This window comes from Rutidosis leptorrhynchoides, chromosome 11, assembly GCF_046630445.1.
Source record: "Rutidosis leptorrhynchoides isolate AG116_Rl617_1_P2 chromosome 11, CSIRO_AGI_Rlap_v1, whole genome shotgun sequence".
NCBI classification, from domain to species: domain Eukaryota; kingdom Viridiplantae; phylum Streptophyta; class Magnoliopsida; order Asterales; family Asteraceae; genus Rutidosis; species Rutidosis leptorrhynchoides.
Window position 1 is genome coordinate 164,963,357 of NC_092343.1, and position 16,341 is coordinate 164,979,697.

Sequence of the window (16,341 nt, forward strand, 5' to 3'; positions counted from 1 at the left end):
TTAGTATTGTATCCATCCGTCACCAAGTGGCACAAATGTGAAGGTGCGTTTGTTTTCTCCCAACCAATCAAAAATTTTCATTAATTATATTTTTATTATTAATTAATTTTTTCCCACCCATTTTCAATATGATTTTACCACATCACTCTATCTAATATTTGAAAAAAAAAACTGACATATGGGGTTAAAAAATGTCAGAAATTGACATTGCCAAATCAGATTGCACTTTTTGGCTTAAAAGTGCAAAACTGACCGTGATATCACTACCAAGGGTTAGAAATGGTCCAAAAACAATTTTACGGTTGGGTATTGATTGATTGAATACAATATACCCATTTCCAAATAGTGCTTATACAAACATTAATTTATCTTTGCATATTTATTGTGAATGGAAAATAACTTTACTACACGCACATATATCAGTTTTAACAAACAAGAACATGTGGCACAGATACCTTGTCCCATAACAGCATGCCAACAGTAGGATCTCAATATTTGCACTAACCCATTAGGAGAAGTCGATGAAGTCAGCATCACGGATTAATTAATTTTAGGTTCCAACCACACAACAAACAATTAGTACGTATTGTCTTGTTTATAGTCTTAAAAAACAGGAACACTGAGCGATGTGGTGTTTAGAACCCGTGGTAATATCTGCAGTAACACCCAACTGGAATCATGATTCAGGTAAATCTAAACTTACATTCAAATGGTTTTCAGGCACAACGGATCTCTCCCAGTCTCGCGTTAGTTTTAAAATCTTCAATATCATCAGCTCGAGTTTTGCCAATATTTATAATTGTTGTAACAGCACCAGCATCATGAGCAGCTATGTATAATTGCTCCAACCACATTTGTACCCGACAAGTCAGAAAGCGGACATTGTCATAACGGATGAACCAAGAACGAGGAAAGCATCACACCCTGCAGCAGCTTCCATAGCTACAATCGCTCTATCTTTTGGTACGTACATTATCACCAAAAAACACAACCTTCAAAAAGAGACACCTTAAGCCAGTTAGTCAATTAGTGGTAGTAAAAACGGATTCCATGTATTAATACTAGTTACTAGAATTGAGTTACATCGGGTTTAAGAATTCAGTCACATTTTGAGCATGTCGGTATGTGGAAATCTCCTTCCCATAATATTTCATGGATTTCAATATCACCATCGGGTCTTTGCTTCATCCCAAAACTCTTATCTAAATTGCTGCTGTCATAACCCAGACTTTCTATTGCTGCTGCCGACTGCAGTCAACGTGTACACTCTTATTAATTTGTAACATCCATAATAGTTATTCTCATGCAGGCACTGTTGTAAAGCTCCCCAATTAATCCTTTTTAAGAACAGGCCGATCCTAGTGTTGCGTTAATCGTCCACTCGTGTTTTGCCAATATCTATAATTTCCGTAGCAGCACCAGCATCATGAGCAGCTCTGTGCAATTCATGTACATTTCTCAATTAAACAAAAAAAAAAAACTATAAAAATACCAAAACATAGTAACGTTCGTGATCAAACCAAAATCATAATGGGTGATGAGATTTCGGGTTTGAGTGCTTAATTTGGGTTAAGGAGTAAGTTGATTGTTTTAACTCCAATAATTGTGCGAACCCCGATTTGGAATATGGATTCCAAGGGCGTAAAACAATCAAGTAGATTAACCTAATTCGATCGGAATCGAATAAGTTAATATCTTAGTGTGGGTTAACTCGGATGGTGATCGGAGCACCGATCGGAATTAAGCTAACGACTGGAGTGACGTTATCGTAATTGATTTTAGCAGAGTAACGTTTATGCATCCAGTGTCTTTTTTAAATGAATGATTTCACTTGTGTATTTATAGATGTTGTGGAGGGAATGATGACGTGGCACATGTCCCTTTCATGGTTTTAACAAACTTTGTCAATCCCGAGGGGTGACGTGGCACCTGTCCCTTTCGTGGGGAATAACATATTCTAACGAACTTCCCTAAATTTGCAGGCTGACGTGGAACGCGACTTGCCCGCGTGCTTGTTCCGTGATCAAGTGGTCATTCCGGGATGAGGTGCCTGCTCAGTGGTGACGCACTCTTGTTTCGGGACAACGTGCTTGTCCCGGGAGTGTCTTTATGTCGGTTTAGTAGACCGAGATGATGGTGTCGGTGAGTTGGTTCCGGTTATAGCATTACGATGTTCTCAGTCCAGCCGGGTAGGTTTCGCCTAGATACGTTCTAAGTGTTTCTTGACGGTCACGATTATGATGACTAGTCTTGAAATGCCTAGTTACGATTATCTTGATCGGTTGTATGGTGCCGGTTACGTGTTTGTCATCCAGGTTCTTAGCCTTTCCATTTGTCCGTCATGGAGGAGTATCCGGGAAGACGTCATGGAGGAGTATCCGGTGAGTTGGTTCCGGTTATAGCATTACGATGTTCTCGGTCCAGCCGGGTAGGTTTCTCCTAGATACGTTCTAAGTGTTTCTTGACAGTCACGATTATGATGACTGGTCTTGAAATGCCTAGTTACGATTATCTTGATCGGTTGTAAGGTGTCGGTTACGTGTTTGTCATCCAGGTTCTTAGCCTTTCCATTTATCCGTCATGGAGGAGTATCCGGGAAGACGTCAGACGGATGACGAGAAAAGGAGTTGGCAACCCGGGACTCGTAGTGCCGGGTGTGATTTTTTCCGAGATGCTTGCCTATTTTGAGACGGATCATTATGCGTATCATCAAGTCCCCCTGTTTGGTAAGGTCAGCTGGGACAGTTGTGTTGCCAAACTTTAAATTATTGTGACCCCCTCACGTGATTTGACGTGCAATAAATGCGCATTGCATGCTTTCTTAATCATAGTACTTCTCGTGTTCCAACGCACCTTTTTTGAGTTGGATGGGTCCCACGCGGGACTTTTTCCTATAAAAAGTAGCGTTTCTCTTCATTTTATTCTTCCCACCTTCGAGAGTACTTGCTTTGTAAATTACAGAGAAGCGATTTTCTTGTCTTCTGTGGTTTGCATTTTCATCCTTTTTTCTTCAGTATGGGCCCCAGACCTAACATTCTTCATGATGTGTTACGTGCACCTAGTAGTGTTGACGAGGCGTATCTCGATAGGATTTGCCACATATGTGCTCAGATGCGAGGTTTGGAGTTGATCATTCCAAGATCACAGCAACGTACTTTAAATTGTGCCATCTATTTGAGGCCGTTCGAGGTTTCAAATTTGAGGTACCCCTTCACCCGCTTTTTCACGAAGGTTTTAAATTTCTATAACCTTAGTGTTGCTCGTTTACATCCGAATGGCGTTCGTGCAATCGTGTTGTTCGAGATGTATTTCAATGGTTTAGGCATGAGCCTAAGCTTGAATATTTTTAGAAGCATTTTTCGGCTATCGTCCTATCATAAAGGTTGATATACGTTTATCGACGAAATTGATTTTCTTGAGGAGGCACCAGCGATTGCAGACAATTGGGTGCAATCATTTGTTTTTGCCAAATGTTCTGACTTCCCGTTAAAGAACGAACAGTTCTATCTGTTTAGGTATGTGACTGTTCAGCCGTCGAGGCAGCTTTCTGAGCTAGGTGAATTGATGGTAGACCAATTGAGGGGCTTGAGGATTCCTCAATGGTCTTATGAGGAGCAAATGCTGGTAATGGCTAATGTTAGCAACAATTGGACTCATGCTGATAGAATTCCTGTTACCCGAAGAGGTGGGAGAGGTATCTTACCGTTTGACTCTTCCTGTCTTTTAGGGCTACCATGATTTATATGATGATAATTTATATTTTTTGCAGAGTTGACCGTGTCAGAAGTTCTGACGGCGACGAGCCTGGATGGCATGGTCTTTACCGATAAACTGGTCGAAGGGACCACACCAGCGCCCTCCAGCCGTCGCAGGATGTCGCCTCCTGAAGATTTGGAATCTTCGAATGGTGGCTCTTCGGAGGGCGGACTGATCCGTCGTACCAGGCGTCGGATTGAGCCGGCAGCCGAAGGTATGCGTTGTTTTTTTTTTCTTTCTTTGATTTAACTGTATCTTGTGCTCAAGGGCATCGTCCCGGTAAAGAGCCCGTGGTATAGATCTCGGATGCTCGTCCTCGGTTGACGACTAGTGTCGGGCAGAATGTTTATGTGCTGCCCGACTGTAATATTGGGCCGTTCCGTGATCTGTTCCGCTGTGAAGCTTCAGACTATCCGGTTTATAAGGAGTATCTTGACTTTATCACTTTTCCGGCTTCGAAAGAGGTGCTGGCCGCGCTTTCCGCTACCCAGGCACAGCATTTGCGTTCCCAATTCTCCGAGCATTGTGTGCTGTTTGAGAATGATAACCGTCGGGTGGCGGAATTGTCAGGGACGATCGCCCGTCTTGAAGGGGAGTTGTTGTCGGCCAAGGAGGCGTTGGGGCCTATTCAGAATGAGCTGCGTGTTTCTCGGGAAGCGCAGGAGTCGTTGAGGGCTGCTCTTGTCCAAGAACAGGAGAAAGTTGCCTTGCTCTCTGATGACAACAAAAAGTTATCGGAGAAGGTGTCGACCATGCTAGGCGAACTCACCCGTCTCCAGCATGGTATTCCTGTGCTTTTTGCCCGACTTCTCAAGTCGTCTATTGTTGGTCAACCATTTGGTGCCTTTATTGAGGTCGTTAAGAAGTTGACTACTTTTGAGGTTTTGAAGGCGGTGTAGTGTTTTCTGCCACCTGGCAGCGCGGCTCAGAAGAAGAAAACTCTTTTGAGTGCTACCTGTGTGGAGGACTGCCATCGGGCACATGAAGCTCTCAGCCGGATTAGTTTTGAGGAGCTAGATAGAATTTATAGGGACGAGAACTCATCCGTTGAGGATATTGTAAATTATCAACCGTAGAGATATGCACTCGGTTGGGTTTTTGTATAATTGATGTAATTTCGACAATTTTTTGTATGCCGTGTTATAAACTAGTTTACTTTTCCGTTGAGTTGTACTTGTTTGTCATGACAAAAACGTAGATATCTAGACTACGCGTGAGTGTGGTCGAGTTGTTTATACGGTAAAACCGGGCCACCAATGATATGGTCGGACGTCCTTGTTATCCGTTAAGGTTCTTCAAGGGGTGTCCTCCTACCAACGAAAGCTAGAAAGCATTTCTTCTAGCGGTAGGTACGAAATATGCCAAAAGATATTTGGTGTTACTTGTGTCATATTCAGAGTCACTACAGTGCATAAGTATATAAAGTGAAGCTTTATTGATGACTTATACATAGAAATTACTTGAATACATAAGTGTTTCTGCCGTCTAAGTGGGTGACCAGTCCTCACGGGTGCAGATAAGCTACACATGATATTTCTTTAAATGAAAGGCGTGCCAATGGCATTGTATCGGAACTCCATCCGGTGTTTCCAGGTGGTATGCACCATACTCAGTTATCCCGACAACCCTGTAGGGTCCTTCCCATCTGGGCCTAACTTGCCGACATCTTGCTGTCGGCTGACTTCGTTGCTGCGTAATACCAAACTGTTTAATTGAAAGTCCAATGGTTTGACTTTTTTGTCATAGTGGTTTGTGATTTGTTGTTTCTTTGCAGCTTGCCGGATGTACGCTATTGTTCTCCGATCTTCCAGGGCATCCAAATTTTCTCACAATGCGTCGTCGTTTTTCTATTCATCGAATTCTGTGATTCAATCAGTTGGAACTAGCACTTCAGCCGGTATGGCCGCCTCGGTTCCTTATACCAGACTGAAGGGTGTTTCGTTCGTACTATCTTTCGGCGTTGTCCGATGTGCCCATAGTACATGTTGGAGTTCATCCACTGATAATGCTAAAAACGAACATATATTTCATAGCATTATCCCTCAAGAAAGACAAGCTTTTAGTTGCAATTGTTCTATTTACAAGTGATATTCGTTTAAATAATAAAAGGTGAAGACAAAAGAAAGATTCGACGAATTGAAGACGCAAACGACCAAAAAGCTCAAAAGTACAAAATACAATCAAAGAGGTTCCAATTATTGATAAGAAATGTCTAAAAATTACAAGAGTACAAGATTCAAAACGCAAAGTACAAGATATTAAATTGTACGCAAGGACGTTCGAAAATCCGGAACCGGGACCAGATTGAACTCTCAACGCTCGACGCAACGGACTAAAAATTACAAGTTAACTATGTATATAAATATAATATAATATAATATATAATTAATTATATAAATTATATATTTATTATATTTATATAATAAACCGTCGGCAGACTAGGATCCAAATTGGAGTGAGCTGTAAAAACAAACTCCGCGACTCGCGGAGTTTGAAGAAGAAAAATGCCGCGAGTTGCGGAGCTTCCCTGGACGAAAATTCCTATAAAAGGCAACTCATTTTGATCGTAGAATATATCCTAATTCTATCAATCTCTCTATCTATATACGTAATATATATATATATATATATATATATATATATATATATATATATATATATATATATATATATATATATATATTTTTAAATTTTAATTTTAATTTTAAATCCTAATAATAAGGGTATGTTAGCGAATGTTGTAAGGGTGTAAGTCGAAATTCTGTCCGTGTAACGCTACGCTATTTTTAATCATTGTAAGTTATGTTCAACCTTTTTAATTTAATGTCTCGTAGCTAAGTTATTATTATGCTTATTTAATACCAAATTAATCATGATGTTGGGATAATTACTAAAATTGGGTAATTGGGCTTTGTACCATAATTGGGGTTTGGACAAAAGAACGACACTTGTGGAAATTAGACTATGGGCTATTAATGGGCTTTATATTTGTTTAACTAAATGATAGTTTGTTAATTTTAATGTAAAGATTTACAATTGGACGTACCCATAAATAACCATATACACTCGATCAGACACGATGGGCGGGGTATTTATATGTACGAATAATCGTTCATTTAACTGGAAACGGGAATGAATTAATAGTCTATGGAATTATTAAAACAGGGGTGAAATTATGTACAAGGACACTTGGCATAATTGTTAACAAAGTATTAAAACCTTGGGTTACACGCAGTCGATAACCTGGTGTAATTATTAAACAATGTATTAAAATCTTGTTACAGTTTATGTCCCCAATTAGTTGGAATATTTAACTTCGGGTATAAGGATAATTTGATGAGGACACTCGCACTTTATATTTATGACTGATGGACTGTTATGGACAAAAACCAGACGGACATATTAAATAATCCAGGACAAAGGACAATTAACCCATGGGAATAAAACTAAAATCAACACGTCAAACATCATGATTACAGAAGTTTAAATAAGCATAACTATTTTATTTCATATTTAATTTCCTTTATTTTATATTTAATTGCACTTCTAATTATCGCACTTTTATTTATTGTTTTTGTATTTAATTGCACTTTTAATTAACGCACTTTTTAATTATTGTATTTTATTTCATCGCACTTTTATTTATCGCAATTTCATTATCGTTATTTACTTTACGCTTTAAATTAAGTTATATTTATTTTTAATATTTTACATTAGGTTTTAACTGCGACTAAAGTTTTAAAAATCGACAAACCGGTCATTAAACGGTAAAAACCCACCTTTATAATAATAATATTACTTATATATATTTGTATTTTTATAAAATAAAACTAATATAGCGTTAAGCTTTGTTTAAAGATTTTTCCCTGTGGAACGAACCGGACTTACTAAAAACTACACTACTGTACGATTAGGTACACTGCCTATAAGTGTTGTAGCAAGGTTTAAGTATATCAATTCTATAAATAAATAAATATCTTGTGTAAAATTGTATCGTATTTAATAGTATTTAGTTGTAAAAATAAAGCTATTTTATATACACCTCGCATAACATCAAGTATTTTTGGCGCCGCTGCCGGGGAAGACTTAAAATCTAGCTTAAAAGCCGGAAGCGCAACGCTATAAAAAAAGATTTTTATTTTTAGTTTACTTTTATAAAAATACACTTTTGTAAAAATAGGTTTTAAATATTCGAAAATATAAAAAGAAAAAGAAAAATATAAATATTTTTAAGAGTTTGTTAAATATTTAAGTTTTATAAAGTTTCTTTATTTTTATTTTATAAAAATATAAGTCTTATTTAAATATTTTGTTTTTATTTAAAATATAAAAAAAACCGAACGAAAAAAAATATATATATAAATCTATTTCTATGATTTTTTATAAAATTATAAAGTATCTTTATTTTTATTTTAGTTTTTAAAATATAAGTTTTATTAAATTTATATAAATATATTAATTAAAGAAAAAACAGAAAAAAAAAACTGACCTGTCGAATTTGACCTGCACCTCTTTTGGACCTGCAACCTCCGCGACTTGCGGAGGTATTGAACTGGTTCAACCGCGACTCGCGGAGCCGTCTAACACGGGTCACACAGAAACCCTAATCTGCATTAATTACGGAGTATTATTTATTATTATTAATTAAATTGTATTTAGGGTTAAATATTTAATTAATTTAGTATTTAATTTAAGTTTTAATTAATTTGTAATATTAAGTTTAATTAGTTTTATTAATATATAAAAATTAATACTTTTATAAAGTATAAAATAAATAATATAAAAATAATATTTTTATAAAAAAATTGTACTTTTTACAACTTTTAGTATATTTTTATATTTTGTCCCTTTTTATTTGTTTTAGCATAATTTTTTTGTATTTTTCGTTCGTATTTAGTTTTAAGACTTAGTTTTTGCCATAGTTATTTTTATTTCTAGATTTTTAGGCTTTGCCGTAAAATTTCTTAAGTGCTTTTTCTTTAGACTAAAATTTAGGTGCTTTAGAATTTTGCGACGCCTTTTTAAGTTTTAGTACCTTTTTAAGATATTGCTATTTGGGATATAGTTTTACTTGTAAGCTTTAATATTTTTAGACGCAACTTTTAGTTTTTAGTTTTTAGTTCCTTTTTAAGTTTTAACGCGATACTTTCTTATTTTTATTTTTCGACGCCTTTTACCTATGTATCAATTATCACTCCAATTAGTAATCTCAATTAGCAATTTTAATTTTAAGTTAGTGATGGTAAGAATGTTGGGTTAGTCGAGTATTTTTAAAGTTTTATAGTCACTCTTTTTCTTTCTTATTTTTCGACGCCTTTTATTTTTCAACCCTTTTCTTTTTCGACCTTTTTCGACGCGCTCTTTTTCTTTCTTATTTCTCGCAATTCTAGTTTTAGGACATAGATTTTTATTCTACTTCTTATCTAAATTTCTTAAAATTACGAAAATTTATTTTAAGTGGTTAAATTGATAGACATCAAAATTTTCTGGTTCGTAGTAATAGTTGGATTTGTACGTGGACCGGGTTATTGGAGCCAAACAGTACTCAATTATATTGAGACCAAACGAATCCTGCCCCTCTGCTGCATCTTTTGGCTATTCGAAACGTGGGCAAAATCAAAAAAGTCTATTAATTGGATAACTTATATAATTTTTCTTTCCTTTTAAAAACTAATAGGATATTCAGTGAATGCACCGAGCAAGACGTTCACCACCTTTTGTACGTTCACCACCTGTAACCAGATCAAGACATCTAGCTAATATTACTGCCGTTGATTTTCCTTTAGAATCGTCATCCAGTCGACCAAGTACTACAATTCAAATTTCTGATAATCCATTTTTTGAACCCGACCTCACAATTGAGAATCCGGAGAATATTCAGGGACGATTCATAGATCCTGAACCATTAATTTTTCCTCCGGAACCACCAATCATTCAAACAGAGATTGTTGAGGAACGAACCATTAAATCAGAATCCTCTAGTGATTCAGATTCAACAAATTCAATTATGGAGAATCTGGAACCTTTAAGTATGGAAGACCGAATGAGAGCTAAACGCACTGGCCAAGGTCACACAATTACTCATCCAGACATTAATGCGCCAGATTATGAAATCAAAGGACAAATTCTACACATGGTGACTAATCAATGCCAATTTAGTGGTGCGCCGAAGGAAGATCCAAATGAACATCTTCGTACCTTTAATAGGATCTGTACACTATTTAAAATCTGAGAAGTGGAAGATGAACAGATATATCTCATGTTATTTCCCTGGACTTTAAAGGGAGAAGCCAAAGATTGGTTGGAATTGTTACCTGAAGGGCCGATTGATACATGGGACGTTTTAGTTGAAAAATTTCTTAAACAATTCTTTCCGGCATCTAAAGCCGTAAGACTTCAAGGAGAAATTGTTACGTTCACACAGAAGCCAAATGAAACTCTATATGAGGCGTGGACAAGATTTGGAAAGTTATTAAGAGGATGTCCGCAACATGGTTTAGACACCTGTCAAATAGTTCAAATATTCTACCAAGGATGCGACATCACTACAAGAAAAGACATAGATATAGCAGCTGGTGGTTCTATTATGAAGAAAACCAAAACTGATGCTTATAAAATTATTGATAACACTGCTTCCCACTCTCATGAGTGGCACCAAGAAAAAGATATCGTTAGATCATCTAAAGCAGCTAGAACCGATTCTAGCCATGACTTAGATTCCATTTTCGAAAAGATAGATGTTGTCGAGAGACGAATGGAAAAGATGACTAAAGATATACACTCAATACGAATTAGTTGTGAGCAGTGTGGAGGACCACATTTGACAAAAGATTGTCTTAGTATTGAACTAACAATGGAACAAAGAGAGAATATTTCATACATAAACCTAAGGCCTAGAAATAATTATCAGAATAATTATCAACCGCCAAGACCAATTTACAATCAAAACCAGAATTACAACCGAAATATTCCATACAACAACCAACAAGGTCCTAGTAATCAACAAGTATCCAACTATACTTACAATCAGCAAAGACCTAATTTTCAAAACAAACCACCACAAACCAATGATAAAAAGCCGAATTTAGAAGATATGATGACGAAGCTAGTTGAAACTCAAACACAGTTTTTCACATCTCAGAAACAAACTAATGAACAAAATGCTCAAGCATTTAGAAATCAACAAGCTTCAATTCAAAATTTGGAACAAGAAGTAAGTAACCTAGCAAGGTTAATAGGTGAAAGAAAACCGGGAAGTTTACCTAGTGATACAAATGCTAACCCCCGGAATGAAACGGCTAAAGCCATTACCACAAGAAGTGGTGTTACACTTAAACCACCTGAAATACCTGTAACTTCTGATGAAGCTATTCCTACTCCACAAGAACCACAACCTGAACTAGATAAGGAAACAGAACCGGTAGTTGAAAAGGTTAATGAAGATAACACAGTTAAGGATAAACCTTATGTTAAACCATACCAACCACCACTTCCTTACCCGAGTAAAATGAAGAAAGAGAAACTTGAAGCCGAGCAATCCAAATTCTTGGATATGTTTAAACAGATAAATGTAAATCTTCCTTTCATTGTTGTGATTTCAGGAATGCCTAGATATGCTAAATTCTTGAAAGATCTGATCACGAATAGAAAGAAAATGGAAGAACTCTCGGCTGTTACTATGAATGCTAATTGTTCAGCAGTGCTGTTGAATAAGATACCAGAAAAACTATCTGATCCAGGAAGTTTCACAATTCCATGTTTTCTGGGTAGTCTTAGTTCAATAGAAGCATTGGCAGACTTAGGTGCTAGTATAAATTTAATGCCGTATTCACTATACGCTAAACTAGACCTTGGAGAATTGAAACCAACAAGAATAAGCATACAACTAGCCGATAGATCAATAAAATATCCTAGAGGGATAATGGAGAACATGCTAGTTAAAGTTGGTACTTTAGTATTTCCAGTAGATTTTGTTGTTCTGGATATGGAAGAAGATTATCAAGTTCCTCTCATATTAGGAAGACCATTCTTAAACACGGCTAAAGCAATGATAGACGTGTTTGGTAAGAAACTGACCCTAAGTATAGAGGATGAGAGTGTTACCTTTTCGGTTGATAGAGCAATGCAACAACCGCAATCTGCAGATGATACATGTTATTATATTCAAACTATAGATTCACATGCAGAATTGTTAGAAGAATTTCCAGAATTACAAGGAACAGGAGAATGTTCTTTAGGAGAAGGAACTGAACCAATTGATGAAGCTGAAATGTTAGCTACACTAATAGCTAATGGATATGAACCAACAACAGAAGAAATTCAAATGCTAAAAGAAGAAGACAGATATCGATATAAATCATCGATAGAAGAACCTCCGACATTAAAGTTAAAGCCACTTCCAAACCATTTGGAATACGCTTATTTACATGGTGAATCTGAATTACTTGTAATAATATCGTCTTCTCTTACTGAAAATGAGAAATCACAACTCATTTCTGTGTTAAAAGCTCATAAACCAGCCATTGCATGGAAGATTCTTGATATTAAAGGAATAAGTCCTTCGTATTGCACACATAAAATCCTTATGGAAGAAGGTCATAAAACGTATGTACAACGCCAACGAAGACTAAATCCTAATATGCAAGATGTAGTTAAGAAAGAAATTATTAAACTGCTAGATGCAGGTTTAATTTATCCAATTTCTGATAGTCCATGGGTAAGCCCAGTTCAATGCGTACCTAAGAAGGGTGGCATGATTGTCATTACAAATGAGAAAAATGAGCTTATTCCTACTAGAACTGTAACATGATGGCGTGTGTGTATTGATTATAGAAAATTAAATGACGCCACCAGAAAAGATCACTTTCCCTTACCTTTCATTGATCAAATGTTGGAAAGGTTAGCCGGAAACAGTTACTATTGTTTTCTTGATGGATTTTCTGGATATTTTCAAATTCCAATAGCACCTGAAGATCAAGAAAAAACCACATTCACGTGCCCTTATGGTACTTTTGCTTACAAACGCATGCCATTTGGACTTTGCAACACCCCTGCAACCTTTCAAAGGTGCATGATGGCGATTTTTCATGACATGATAGAAGAATGCATGGAAGTTTTCATGGATGACTTTTCAGTCTTCGGTGATACATTTGAATCATGTTTAGTTAATCTTGAACGAATGCTTATTAGATGCGAACAATCAAATCTAGTACTTAATTGGGAGAAATGCCATTTCATGGTTAAAGAAGGCATCGTTCTTGGTCATAAAATTTCAAAGGAAGGAATTGAAGTAGATAGAGCTAAAGTAGATGTAATTGCTAAACTTCCACATCCCACCAATGTTAGAGGAGTTAGGAGTTTTCTAGGGCATGCCGATTTTTACCGACGTTTTATAAAAGATTTTTCTAAAATTGCCACTCCTATGAATAAACTCCTAGAAAAGGATGCTCCATTCATCTTTTCGGATGAATGCATCAAATCTTTTAATATTCTTAAAGAGAAACTCACTAATGCACCGATCATGATAACACCAAATTGGAATCTACCATTCGAACTAATGTCCGATGCAAGTGATTTTGCAATGGGAGCCGTTTTAGGACAAAGGATTGAAAAACGATTTCAACCTATATATTATGCTAGTAAGACGTTACAAGGAGCACAAACGAACTACACAACAACTGAAAAAGAACTCCTTGCTATTGTCTTTGCTTTTGACAAATTTCGATCATATCTCGTTCTAGCTAAAACGGTGGTCTATACCGACCATTCTGCTCTTAGATACCTATTTTCGAAACAAGATGCCAAACCACGATTAATCCGTTGGATCTTACTCTTAAAAGAGTTCGATATTGAAATCCGAGATAAAAGAGGAGCTGAAAATCTCGCCGCTGATCATCTTTCTCGTCTTGAAAATCCTGAATTAGAAGTTCTAAATGAATCGGCCATACAAGACAACTTTCCTGATGAATATCTATTGAAGATAGATCATAATGAAATTCCATGGTTTGCAGACTATGCAAACTACTTAGTATGTGGATTCCTTGAAAAAGGATTATCGTACCAAAAACGAAAGAAATTCTTTAGTGATATAAAACACTATTTCTGGGAAGATCCACATTTGTTTAAAAGTTGTCAAGATGGAATAATACGTCGATGTGTATTCGGGGATGAAGCTAGTAAAATTTTAAACCATTGTCACACAGGACCAACAGGATGGCATTATAGGCCTTAACTAACAGCAAGAAAAGTTTATGATGCTGGATTCTATTGGCCTACAATTTACAAAGACGCACACCTTCTTTGCAAATCCTGTGATGCTTGTCAAAGGGCCAGAAAAATAAGTCAACGTGATGAAATGCCACAAAATGTCATTCAAGTATGTGAAGTATTTGACATTTGGGGTATTGACTTTATGGGTCCATTTCCAAAATCTCATAATAATCTCTATATTCTCATTGCCATTGATTATGTATCTAAATGGGCGGAAGCACAAGCTCTCTCAACTAACGATGCACGAGTTGTAGTCAACTTTTTAAAACATCTTTTTGCAAGGTTTAGAACACCGAAAGCTTTAATAAGTGATCGGGGTACTCATTTCTGTAATAATCAACTTGAGAAAGTTCTTAAAAGATATGGAGTAACCCATAAAATCTCCACTGCATATCATCCACAAACAAGTGGACAAGTTGAAAATACCAACCGAGCTTTAAAACGTATTTTAGAGAAAACCGTAGGATCAAATCCGAAGGAATGGTCCATTAAATTGGAGGATGCACTCTGGGCTTTTAGAACAGCCTACAAAACTCCAATTGGAACCACACCTTTTAGACTCGTTTATGGAAAAACATGTCATCTTCCAGTAGAAATTGAACACAAAGCATTTTGGGCTTTGAAGACATGTAATCTTGATTTACATGAAGCTGGACGTCTACGGTTAAGTCAATTAAACGAATTAGAAGAATTAAGACATGAAGCATACGAAAATTCGTTAATCTATAAAGAAAGAACGAAGAAATGGCATGATAAAAGAATCAGAAGTTCAAAAGAATTTAAAGAAGGAGACAGAGTTCTTCTTTTCAATTCACGATTCAAGCTATTTCCTGAAAAATAGAAATCAAGATAGTCTGGACCATTCATAGTCAAAAGAGTTTTCCCATACGGAACAGTAGAATTAATAAATTCAAATGGGATTGAATTTAAGGTTAATGGTCACAGAGTTAAACATTACATAGATAGTCCGATGGAAATTAACAACGATGTTAATCACAATTTCGATACCACAGCTAACTAAGTGTGGGGAGAATCAAGTCTTTAAAGGATAATATGTATTTATGTTAAAGTTAGATTTTCTGTTTTCGTGTAGTTCTCGAAAATGGAACCCGAATGGTCTTTCCCTAGCAGACCCTAAAGAACTAGTCTTCTCCCCCCATTCTGAATTTTTATTTTTTTTAGGTTTTTACGAAATGAAGACTTCCTGTGAATTAAACCATGGTCTAATGCTACACGCTTTGATTACTAAACGTAATAATGACACACTACCAAGTGAACTAGTATCAGTAATCAGAGAAAAATTGGACGGAGTAAGAAAAGAATCCAGATGCGAAGATAATAAGTTACAATTTGGTAAAGGAAAATCAAAATCTGCAGCGAAAAGAAGAGCACGACACCTTGAAAAATGTCACAAATACGGAAAATGGTCACACGAAGGTAAATGTTCAAATAATCAAACCTATTCAAATACCGAATTTGTTACTTTATGCAGAGATGGACCGTTTATATGTTTAGAAGAAAAAGCATTAAATGCTCGAGGTTACGCCTATGTAGCCATGGAAAACCAATTAGTCCGACTATCTTATGAGTGGGCTAGAGCATATCACTAAGAAATCTATTTCACAGGTAAGTTTGTACAGTTTTTTTTTATTTTTATTTTTATTTTTAACCTTTTGATAATAAACGCTAATTTGTTCGCTATAAAGTATTAAATTGATATTCGATAAAATTAGGTCTTGCGACCGAAATTATTGATATCATACAAAAATTTATTACATCACTGCAAAATTTAACGTTTATTCTTAAGGTATAAATATCTTTAATCAAACAACTCAAAATATTTCAAAAATTCGTCATGAGTTAAATTAGGTTATGGAACCGAAATTACTTTACCGAAAAGAGGGGCGCATATTTTTTATAATATTTGATTGATTAAAGTGGGATAAAAGCCAAAAAGATTTTTAATTTTATTTTTACCATGTTTTTAAAATTAATATATAAATATTAATTTAAAATTGTAAACTTATTTAAAATTGCAAATATTTGAAAAATTAATATTTTTAATATAATTTGTATGTATAAAAACAAAAATAAAATTTAAGTTTGGTGTGAATTTAAAAACAAAAATTTACTTTATTTCGCTAAGTTAAAAATATGATTTTTAAAATTCGTCGTGAGTTGAAGACTAGGTCTTTGAACCGAAATTTCTTTACCCGAGGGAAGGACGAGAACTTTTATTATCATTATTTTTAATCTTATTGAATTAAAGTATGCCAAAAACATTAAAAAAACTCAAAAATCTTTGCTTTTAAAATC